Source organism: Cervus canadensis, chromosome 32 (assembly GCF_019320065.1).
Source record: "Cervus canadensis isolate Bull #8, Minnesota chromosome 32, ASM1932006v1, whole genome shotgun sequence".
In the NCBI taxonomy this organism is placed as follows: Eukaryota; Metazoa; Chordata; class Mammalia; order Artiodactyla; family Cervidae; genus Cervus; species Cervus canadensis.
The window spans coordinates 38,305,996-38,316,137 of NC_057417.1; positions in this window are offsets into that span (position 1 = coordinate 38,305,996).

Genomic DNA, 10,142 nt, shown 5'->3' on the forward strand with positions numbered 1-10,142 from the left:
AGGAAGGACCTTGGACTTTGCTCACCTCTCCCAGCACTCCTGGCTCTGCATTCTGGCTAGGGTGTCCCCTGAGCTTGAACTTGGCCCAAGAGCAAGTTGGCTTCCTGGGGCAAGCTGGGCCCATGTGTCCAGGCCACACCCCTGTAGCTGCCCCTTGGGCTCAGAGCTATAGCATAGTGGGCTGGAGGGCCGGGCCTGGGGATGGTGAGACTTGTAGGGGAGCTGTGAGTGGCAGTGCTTGATGCCTGCACCCCAGGGGCCCCACACTCATTTGTACAGGGTGGTAACTGGGGGCTGGCAAGCAGTGTTCTGGGAGGAAGGGAGTGAGGAGGGTGAGCACCAGGACTCCAAGGTCCCCTTATGCTGGGAGCCTGGAAGTGGATGGCCCCTGACAGTGTTTCTACCAAGAACTGGGTGGAATCATAAATCCACCCCACCCCCCCTGTAGGATTGCATCATAACCTCTGGCCTGCAGCTGCAGTTCCTTCTTGAGAAACAAAAGGCTTTTTGAGAGCCCATCCCCCTCTGCCCCCTACCTCTGCCTGCTTTGCCGGGTGGAGGCCCCGGGACATAGCCTTTTGAGCCAAGGGTTGCATGCAGGGGCAGACAGCTCCGGTTGCTCTGCCAACACTAGCCAGCAGGCCCGGGCATGGCAGGGCAGGGCACCTCGGACAGGGGACCAGTGGGACTCTGCTGATCCCCAGCCTGGAGGTGTGAGTGGATGCAAAGTCACTTCAGCTGTGTCTAACTCTTTGAGACCCCGGGAATGTAGCCCACCAGGCTCCTCTGTCCATGGTTCTCCAGGCAAGAATACTGGAGGGGGTTGCCATGCCCTTCTCCAGGGGATCTTCCCGACCCAGGGATTGGACTTGAGACTCATATCTCCTGCATTGGCAGGTAGTTTCTTTACCACTAGCCACCTGGGAAGCCTGGAGACTGGGCTCAATAAACACAGCAGATGATTGAATTGATGATGCCTGGGGCTTTCACTCATTCAGGGCTTTCATTTCTTCTGAGTGACAAGTCCAGTGCCAGGGAGAGCCGTGACCCTGGTGAGGGTGCTACTCAGGTCCTGTTGGTAGGTCTCAGGACCCCCTGACACCCTGCATGCATGTGGGCAGGGGCGGCACATGGAAGGGGGCGCCTGCAGAGGTCGGTGAAGGTCACCACCAAGCCAGCCACGTGCCCCCACCCCATCCCAGGCCCAGCTGGGGGCCTAGCGCTATGATCCCCTTCCGAGTCAACCAGTCCTCAAGGTCCCTTCTGGGAGTGGGCACAGGGACCGTGTGCAGGGAGGACCGGCAGAGGCCGCTCAGGCCCCAGGAGCGCCAGAGCAGCTCTGAGCGGCGCGGCACTTCCCCGTGGTGTCGCCGGGGGCGCTGCGGCAGCAGCGTCGACGGCTGGGCGGGTCCCCGCGCCCGGCTCCCGCCCGCGCCGCGCTTCCCCGCCGCACTTAGGAATCAGCGCCCGCATCGTCCCGGCTCCAAGCCGGGCTGGCTCGAGAAGCCAGTGCCCCCCAGCCTCCCCCACGGGCAGAGGCCTCCTGGCGTCCGAGGGTGCGGCGGAGGCGCATTTAGTGGGCTTCAAGACAGTTACTGGTCGGAGGACTTCCCTGGTGGTCCAGTGGCTGAAACCCTGCACTTCCAATGCAGGGGACCCAGGTTAGATCCCTGGTCAGGGAACTAAATCCCATGTGCTGCAGCCAAAGAACCCGCATGCCACAGCCAAGATCAAAGAGCTCACATGCCAGCAACCAAAACTTGGTGCAGGGAAATACATAAATAATAAGAAAGAAAAAGACAGTTTCTGGTTGAGACTTCCTTGGCAGCCCAGTGGTTGAGACTCCTTGCTTTCAGAGCAGGAGACAGAGGTTATGCTCTGGTGTGGGGATAGCAGTGGAGGCCCAGTGTGCCTCTTTCTGGAATCAGCAGAAGCAGACAGAGCTGGGGGCTGGGAAGGTGGTGACTGATCCTTCCCAGCCCCAGCCAAGCCCCAGACCCTTCTCCAGGGCATTTGGGTGGGACCCACCTGCTCTGATGCCCCCAGCCTCCTCTCTGTGGCCCTTCCACACCTTCGTCGTATCTGCTGGCCCACGCTGGGTGCTTCGTTGCTCAGTGTCTGACTCTTTGCGATTCCATGGTCTGTAGATCAACCAGGCTCCTCTGTCCATGGGGATTCTCCAGGCAAGAATACTGGAGTGCGTTGCCAGACCCTCCTCCAGGGGATCTTCCCAACACAGGGATCGGACCAAGGTCTCTCGCATTGCAGGAGGATTCTTTACCATTTGAGGGGGCACCAATTCCTGAGGTTCCACCTCTCACGCATCTTTGTCCACTTCTCCCAGCTGTCCCCACCAGTGTGGTCTTTGAAAAATAATCATCAAACCAGGTAACTTCCCTCAGTGGTTCCCTCATGCTCTGCCTGCCAAGGCTCTGCAGAACCCCCTCTCATCTTGATCCTTGATCCCTGACTCCATAAGTGGTAGCAGAGTTATTTATTTATCGTAACTGTGTTGTTTTTATTACGCACACCATCTGCACCCAAACCCCCTGTGCCTGGGCCTCTAGACCAGGCAGATTCCACTCTAGAATGGTGGAATCTCATTCCCTCGATCTTTCCCGGCATCAGGGTCTTTTCCAATGATGCTGTTTCCAACAGGTGGCTAAAGTATTGGAGCTTCAACTTGGAAAGATTGAGGGCAGGAGGAGAAGGGGGTGACAGAGGATGATATGGTTGGGTGGTATCACCTATTCAATGGACATGAATCTCGAGCAAACTCTGGGAGATAGTGAAGGACAGGGAAGCCTGGCATGCTGCAGTCTATGGGATCACAAAGAATCAGATATGAGCGACTGCACAACAATCTCTTTCCCTACCCCAAAGAGTGAGCCCTGAAAGGGGGTTGCATGTGGTAGCATCAGATGAATGCGCACCAAACCACACTGCCTCTGCTTGCTCCCTCTGTGGGGGGCCGCACAGTCTCAGGAAGAGCGAACCACACATCTGTGTGAGTGTATCCGTGGCCTGGGGGAGGCAGGAACGCCAGTCACCCTACCCCTGGCCCTGGACTCTAGAGCTAGAGGAGCTTAGGGGTAAGACGCGCAGGGAAGATGGTTGGTGAAGTTCTGGCAGCAAAGAGGGGAGGCTGCCGGGGAGGGGGTTACCTGCCAATAATCTCCTTCCACCCCAGCCCCTCAGCTCCCCCAGCACCTGTCTCTAGGCGTGACTTGTTCCTGGTAAAACCTTGGAGATTATCTGTGTTTCAGCCTCTGGCTTCATGTCTTATCATGTTTCATCTTCAGTCAGGACATTTACAAGCTCCTGTTGGCTTCAAAGGGCTTGGCAGCTGCACTGCTGGAGGCTGGAGCAGAGAGTAGAAAGGCCCATGGGCTCTGCTCCCCGAGATGCTGTCTGCCTGCTGCTGGTGGCTTTTCGGTCCCTTGGTCTCGGCTAGGGTGGGGTGTTTGTGCTCCATCTCTGAGGTCGAGCCCCTGGGGTGTGCCTGGAAGTCGGGGGAGGACAGGGAAGCCAGTGTCAGAGGAAGGACAGTGCTGACTGTATGCGGGACAAGGGTGGAGTCACTGTTCTCTGACGAGGGTGTGGCGGTCAGGCTTGCAGGTCCTGTTGTCCGAGCAGGGAGCCTGCTCCTTAGTGGGGGATCTGGCGGGGAGCAGAGCAGAATGCAAGGTGCATGTCCAGGATGCTCGGCCCTGGGGCTCTGGGCTCTGGGGCTCTGGGCTCTGGGTCTTCTCAAGCCCTAGTTGAACAAGCCTGGCTGAATGCCCATCTGCCCATCTGTCTGGCCAACTGTGGGCATGGGGTGTTTCCCCTAGAAGCACAGGTGGATGGGTGTGAGGGGCATGGGCCTCCATGGGGGTCTGTTCCCTGGCCTTGCTGGCTGTGAGTAGGTCACTGGTGTGCAGGGAGGTTCAAACTTGGGGCTCTCCACACGGGACAGGGGATGGTGGCTGGGGCTGGTGCCGAGGCCTCCGAAGCCCCTCTTGCCTGTGTGCATGTGAGTGTGGTCCCGGCCCTTGCAGAGCATGGGCTTCCTGAGCCTGCACTGGCCCCCCAGTTCCTGATGGAATGTGTTTAGCCCGTGGGGGCCCCCTTCAGGGCACAGACAGACAGACCTGGCCACAGAGCCCCAGTGGCCGTTCTTGGATGACTCCCAGACTTCTCCAAGGCTCCAAGAGGCCCAGCATGCAGCTGCGAAGCTGGAGGAGGTGGGGGGTGCAGAGGAAGTCCTGTTTCTGTGGGCCCCCCTTTCTGCCCTCTTTAACTCACCTTGGGCCTAAAGGCTATTACCAGCCCTCTCCTTTGCGAGGCTGGGACTCCCAGCCTAGGAGGACTGTTATAAATGGAGCTGGGCTAGGCTGGTGGGCGGGAAGCAGCTTGCAGGGTCCACTTATGCGTCCTGGGACTTGGAGCCCCGCCCTCTCCTGGGGAAGCAGGGGACGGGTGGCAAACAGCCCTCTTTCTGCTGAGCCTCCCAGGAAGACCCAAGGAGAGTGGTGAGGGTGGCTGGAGGCAAGCTGGGGCCATCCTGGCATGGGAAATGGGTCTGGCTCCTCCTGGCGAACCCCAGGGCCCCAGGCAGGCTTGGTGCATATATGTGAACACGCAGTGGGTCCCCACTCCTAGGAATCCTGTCTGCCCTGCAAGCATTTCTGTCCCTCTGTGTCCTCACGTTTAGCTGGTCTCTGGGAACAAGACCCTGCTGCTACTGCTGCTGAGTTGCTTCAGTCATGTTCGACTCTGAGACCCCATGGACCGTAGCCCACCGGGCTCCTCTGTCCATGGGATTCTCCAGGAAAGAATACTGGAGTGGGTTGCCATTTTCTACTCCAGGGCATACTCCCGACCAGGGATGGAACACGCGTCTTCTGCATTGGCAGGAGCGCACTTTACCGCTAGTGCCACCTGGGGCACCCTGGGACTAGGGAGGCCCTTCCTCTCCAGCCTGGTCCCCAGGAGGACAAATTAAGAAGTCCTTAGGGCTCCCCTTCTTGTGCCAGTCACTGTCACATGCCCACTGCCTCTGTATCATAAAGAGCTTAAAAGCCAGGCACGCAGAGAGGTGGGGGCTGGTGTCATCTCCACCTTATAAAGTAGGGGAGTGAAGTTCAGAGAGGCTGGCTCCCTGCCGAGGTCACACGCTAGGAGGGGCAGAGCTGGGCCTGAGTCCACCTTCGTCGCCGAGAAGTCCTTGCGGCCGGCTTTGCACTGAGCTGCACGCCCCCACTCCCGTGGCCTCCTGCCCCTTGCTTCCCACCAGACTGGGCTGGGCTCTGGGGGTGGGTGGGGCAGGTGGGGAGACGTCTCTCAGGGGCGCCTTCCCGGGAGGGAAACCGCATCCTCTATACGCTCGGGCAGATCCGGCATCTGAAGTGGAAAAACCCCACACAAATCAAGGACAGCTGGGCCCACCCTCGGCCTCGGCCCCCTCCGCTCGGCTCCCATCACAGACTGAGGAATCCCAGAGGGCTGTGGGGGAGTGGGTCTGGGGGGTGAGGGTGTGGTCTCAGGGAGGAAGTTTCTGGGAGCCCCGCATGTGTGAAATCTCCCCCAGCTGTGCCCCGCGGAGGGAGGGACTGAACGGTGTTATTAATCATTTTCCAGAGTGGAGCTGCACACCCTGAGAGGATGCCTCTGGGGTCCTGGGCTGGGCAGGGGACAGCCTGGGAAGGAGAGGAGCATGGGGGAGGGGGTCCACACCTAGACTGTCTCAGACATACACGCAGAGTTGGTCACTCAGCCACTCAACACAGGTTCATGAGCACTCACGATGCTTAGGTATGGAGCCATGGAAGGATCAAGACCGACCCCATCCCTGGCCTTGCAAAGCGCATGGGTGGGTGGAGGAGGTAGGTGGGGATCAAAATCGCCAGCAGGGAAATCATCACTGTCTGCGAAGGAGATGCAGACACAGGTGGGATGGCTGGCTCATAGACCTGTGAGGCCAGGCTGGACTGTCCGCGTACCGCGACCTTGCTCCTGGGACTCTCTCCGGGGTCGCACGCCCTGGCCGTCCCCCAGGCATGCTGTGTACTTGACCTCTTCCACCTTCTCCCCGCTCAGGCCCTGCTGCCACATTAGATACAACTTCTCTGCATGTCTGATGGCTGGCCAGGGAGGGTGAGCAGATGGACCTTTGCCTGGCCCCTGCCTGGGCAGAGGACCCAGACGAAGTGAAAGGGGAATTGAAATTGGGCCATGTAGAGCCCTCAAAGCTAAGGGGCCCCCGGGGAGATCAGACTGGACAGAAAGGCGTGGTTGACACCTGTTTTCTCTGGACAGGAAGTGTGACCACAGGGCAGGAGTTCAGCCACTCTCTCAGGGCACAGGGGCAGCCGCTCGCCCTGAGCCCCCACGGCCAGGTCTCTCCTGGAGCCCCAAAGTGACTTTTCACCAAGTGGCTCAGAGGGGGTGATCCACCCTCCCTAGGTCACACAGGAGAAAGCTGGACTCTGGTGGCAAGGCAGGGTGGAGGGGCCACTCAGACATCCTGGGGAGGAGGGAAGGCAGCAGCCCTGAGGGTGAGGAGTACGCAGACGTAGATGCTGAAACTTCCATATTTAACCTTCAAAAGGATTCTTCAGGGGGTTCCCTGGTGGTCCAGTGGTTAGGATCTGGCACTTCCACTGCCAGGTCCTTGGTTCAACACCTGGTGGGGGAACTAAGACCCCACAAACTTCATGTAGTTAAAGAAAAAAAATGAAAGAGGACTCTTCATAAAGGGATAAACATAGTTACCATCTGACTGGGCAATTTCACTCCTAGGTATATACCCAACATAAACGAAACTTAGGCTCACGTGAGATCTTGTAAATGAACGTTCACAGCAGCATGATTCTCAGTAACCAAAAGGTGGAAAAAAATGCAAGTATTCACCAACTGATGAGTGGATAAGCAGAACATGGTCCATCCACACAGAGGAGTATTACGCAGCTATGAAAAGAGGGAAGCACTGACACTCACACTACAATATAAATGACCCCTGAACACACTATGCTGAGTGAAAGAAGCCAGCTGCAAAAGGTCATATAATGTATGATCTCCACGTGTATGATACGTGGAGAAGAGGCAGATTCAGAGACAAAAAGAAGATAGTGGTGGCCAGGGGCTGAGGGAGGGAAGAATTGATGCTTTTGAACTGTGGTGTTGGAGAAGACTCTTGAGAGTCACTTGGACTTCAAGGAGATTCAACCAGTCCATTCTAAAGGAAATCAGTTCTGAATATTCATTGGAAGGACTGATGCTGAAGCTGAAACTCCAATACTTTGGCCACCTGATGTGAAGAACTGACTCATTGGAAAAGACCCTGATGCTGGGAAAGACTGAAGGCAAGAAAAGGGGATGACAGAGGATGAGATGGTTGGATGGCATCACCGACTCGATGGACGTGAGTTTGAGCAAGCTCTGGGAGTTGGTGATGGACACGGAAGCCTGGTGTGCTGCAGTCCATGGGGTTGCAAATAGTCGGACACGACTGAGTGACTGAACTGAACTGAGCTGCTGACAGGTATGCGATTTCTTTCTAGAGTGATGAATATGTTCTGGAACTCACTGTGGTGATGGTTGTATGACACTGTGAATATGCTGAGAACTGTTGAATTTGAGAATGGTGGCTGAATTAGGTGGCTGAATTGCATGGTAAGGGAATTGTGTTTCAATGAAGCTCTTCCTTCAGAGTCAGGATGGAGTTTTCCACTTTAGGGACCAGAGGTCTGGGCTGGCAGGAGCCTGAGGGCAAGCTCTAGAGGAGGAGGAGGCTGGGACCCACTCCCCTAGGACGGGCTTGGCTCTATCCATCCTCTGCCTCCCCACTCGGCCCCCATCACTGTGCTCTCTGAGGCTGAGCCTTCCCCCGGCCGACTGGGATGCTTTCCTGCTGCTTGCCTCACCATCATCTCCTCTAGAATTCCTTCCTCAGCCTCTTCCTCCACTCCCATCCTTCCACTGGCTGGTCTTTATTGAGTGCCTGTCAGGTACCAGGCTCCACGAGGTGCTGGGAATACACTGGTGAACAAACATCCCAAGGCTGTCATCCTGGATGTCCCCAGATCTGCACCCACCCCTCACCTGAGAGGGCTTCCCTGATGGCTCAGATGGTAAAGAATCCACCTGAAATGCAGGAGACCCGAGTTCGATCCCTGGGTTGGCAAGATCCCCCAGAGAAGGGAATAACTATCCACCCTGAATATTCATTGGAAGGACTGATGCTGAAACTGAAGTTCCAATACTTTGGCCACCTGATGCGAAGAGCTGACTCACTGGAGAAGAGTTGACTCATTGGAAAAGAACTTGATGCTGGGCAAGACTGAGGGCAAGAGGAGAAGGAGGTGACAGAGGATGAGATGGTTGGATGGCATCACTGACTCAATGGATGTGAGTTTGAGCAAACTCCAGGAGATAGTGAAGGACAGGGAAGCCTGGTGTGCTGTAGTCCATGGGGTCACAGAGAGTCAGACTTAGTGACTGAATGATGGCAGCTCACCTGGGAGCCAGGTGGTGGGTGGAGATAGGGGATCAGCTGCCAAACATGGAGCAGACTCTTGTCCCTGAACATCACTCCCCCACCCTCAGCATGTTCGGTGTCCTGCTGTTCTTGGTGAATTCTTTCTGGAAACTCCCCAAGCAGGCATGTGTGTGTGTGTGTGTGTGTGTGTGTGTGTGTGTGTGTTGAGGGCAGGGACTAAGGGAAAGGCATTCCCAGGAGGGAGTACAGCCAATGCCTAGCCAATGTTGGTGCTGGGGCAGGGAGACAGAGGGTCCACCAGGGTTTAAAGCTGAAGTTCGGAGCCCTGAGAAGTGGTTGCTGAGGTTGTTGTTGGGTGCTGCAGGTGGAGCCGGCGGCTCTAACGAGAACCAGGCTGTCTGGAACAAATCCTGTTTTAAGCTAGACCAGAAGAAGAACTTCCTGTGACCCTGCGTGTGCCGGCATGCACCCGAGATGGTGCTGTGCCAACACTCCGCCCACGGGGCTCCTGGCGGAGTCTTGCCTTGACAAGCAGGTGCAGGTATGGCATCTGGGAACTGGGCTGGGGCCCTGGTCAGTGGTTTTCACCCCTTGGCTCTGCAGGTGGGTCGTGGAGGCCCCTGCCCCCGGGGGAAGTGCTCCAGGGTTCTCTTAGGTCTGGATACCATTAGGCCCAGGAGCGGCCCATTAACCAGTAGAGGCTGTTGGTGTCTGGGCACTGGCTGGGGGAAGCCTGGCCTCTTTGAGGAGTTCATGCCCACCTGCCCCAGCCCTGAGGCCAGGAAGGCTGGCGAAGAGGCAAAGGGAGCACGTGGGTTCCATTCTGTCTGTCCCTGGGGCTGTGCTTGCCCTCTCCTGGCCGGCCTTCCTTGTGCTGTGCTAGGGGCTCAGTCAGCCTGGGGGATCAGAAAACTCCCTGAGTGTCCAGCGCCCAGCAGGTCTTGTTACTGGGATGGGCCCTGAATCTCCCTGCCCCTCAGAAGAAGCTCTCTCAAAGGACACCCACTCCTGGTTTCCCCATCACAGGTAGGTCTCCTGAATCCTTCACATCTCCAATACAGCCGCTTCACCAGCGTCAGAGATGGGCCACTGACATCCCATGGGGGACACCGGGGGACTAGGCTACACACAGACACGTGGAGAGGCTCAGGAGACTGAGGTCTGAATTTCACTGGGCCAGTCTCCCCTGAGTATGTCTCCTGGACTTTAAAATGGTAATCAACTTGGCTAGTCCTCTCCAACCGCCCTGTCCGTGACCCTGGCGCACGGCAACAGGAAACCGATTGTCAGCAAGGTGAGCCGGTTCCCACCGCAGACTTCCCACTTTCCCGGAGCCCCTCTGAGCACCAGGACCGGATCCGCGAGCCACCTTGACTTGTTCCACCCGCGCACCTGCCGCGTCGCCCGGGGCGGCGATCGGCCCTCTAGGAGCGGGTCCTTTGGATAGCAGCGCAGTCCTGTCACCGTCCTGCGGCCGCCGCCGGCCGCATCCCGAGCGGGCTGGGGCCTGGGGTCTCCGAGAGGGCGTGTCAGGCTAGTCTCTGAGGCTCCGAGTCCCGCCGCGGCGCCCGTGGGTGCCGGCCTGTCCCGGGATGAGCAGTGGTCTAGGCGGGGCGGGGCCTCTGGGCGGGGCGGGGCCTCCCGCCCTCGCACTGGTCCC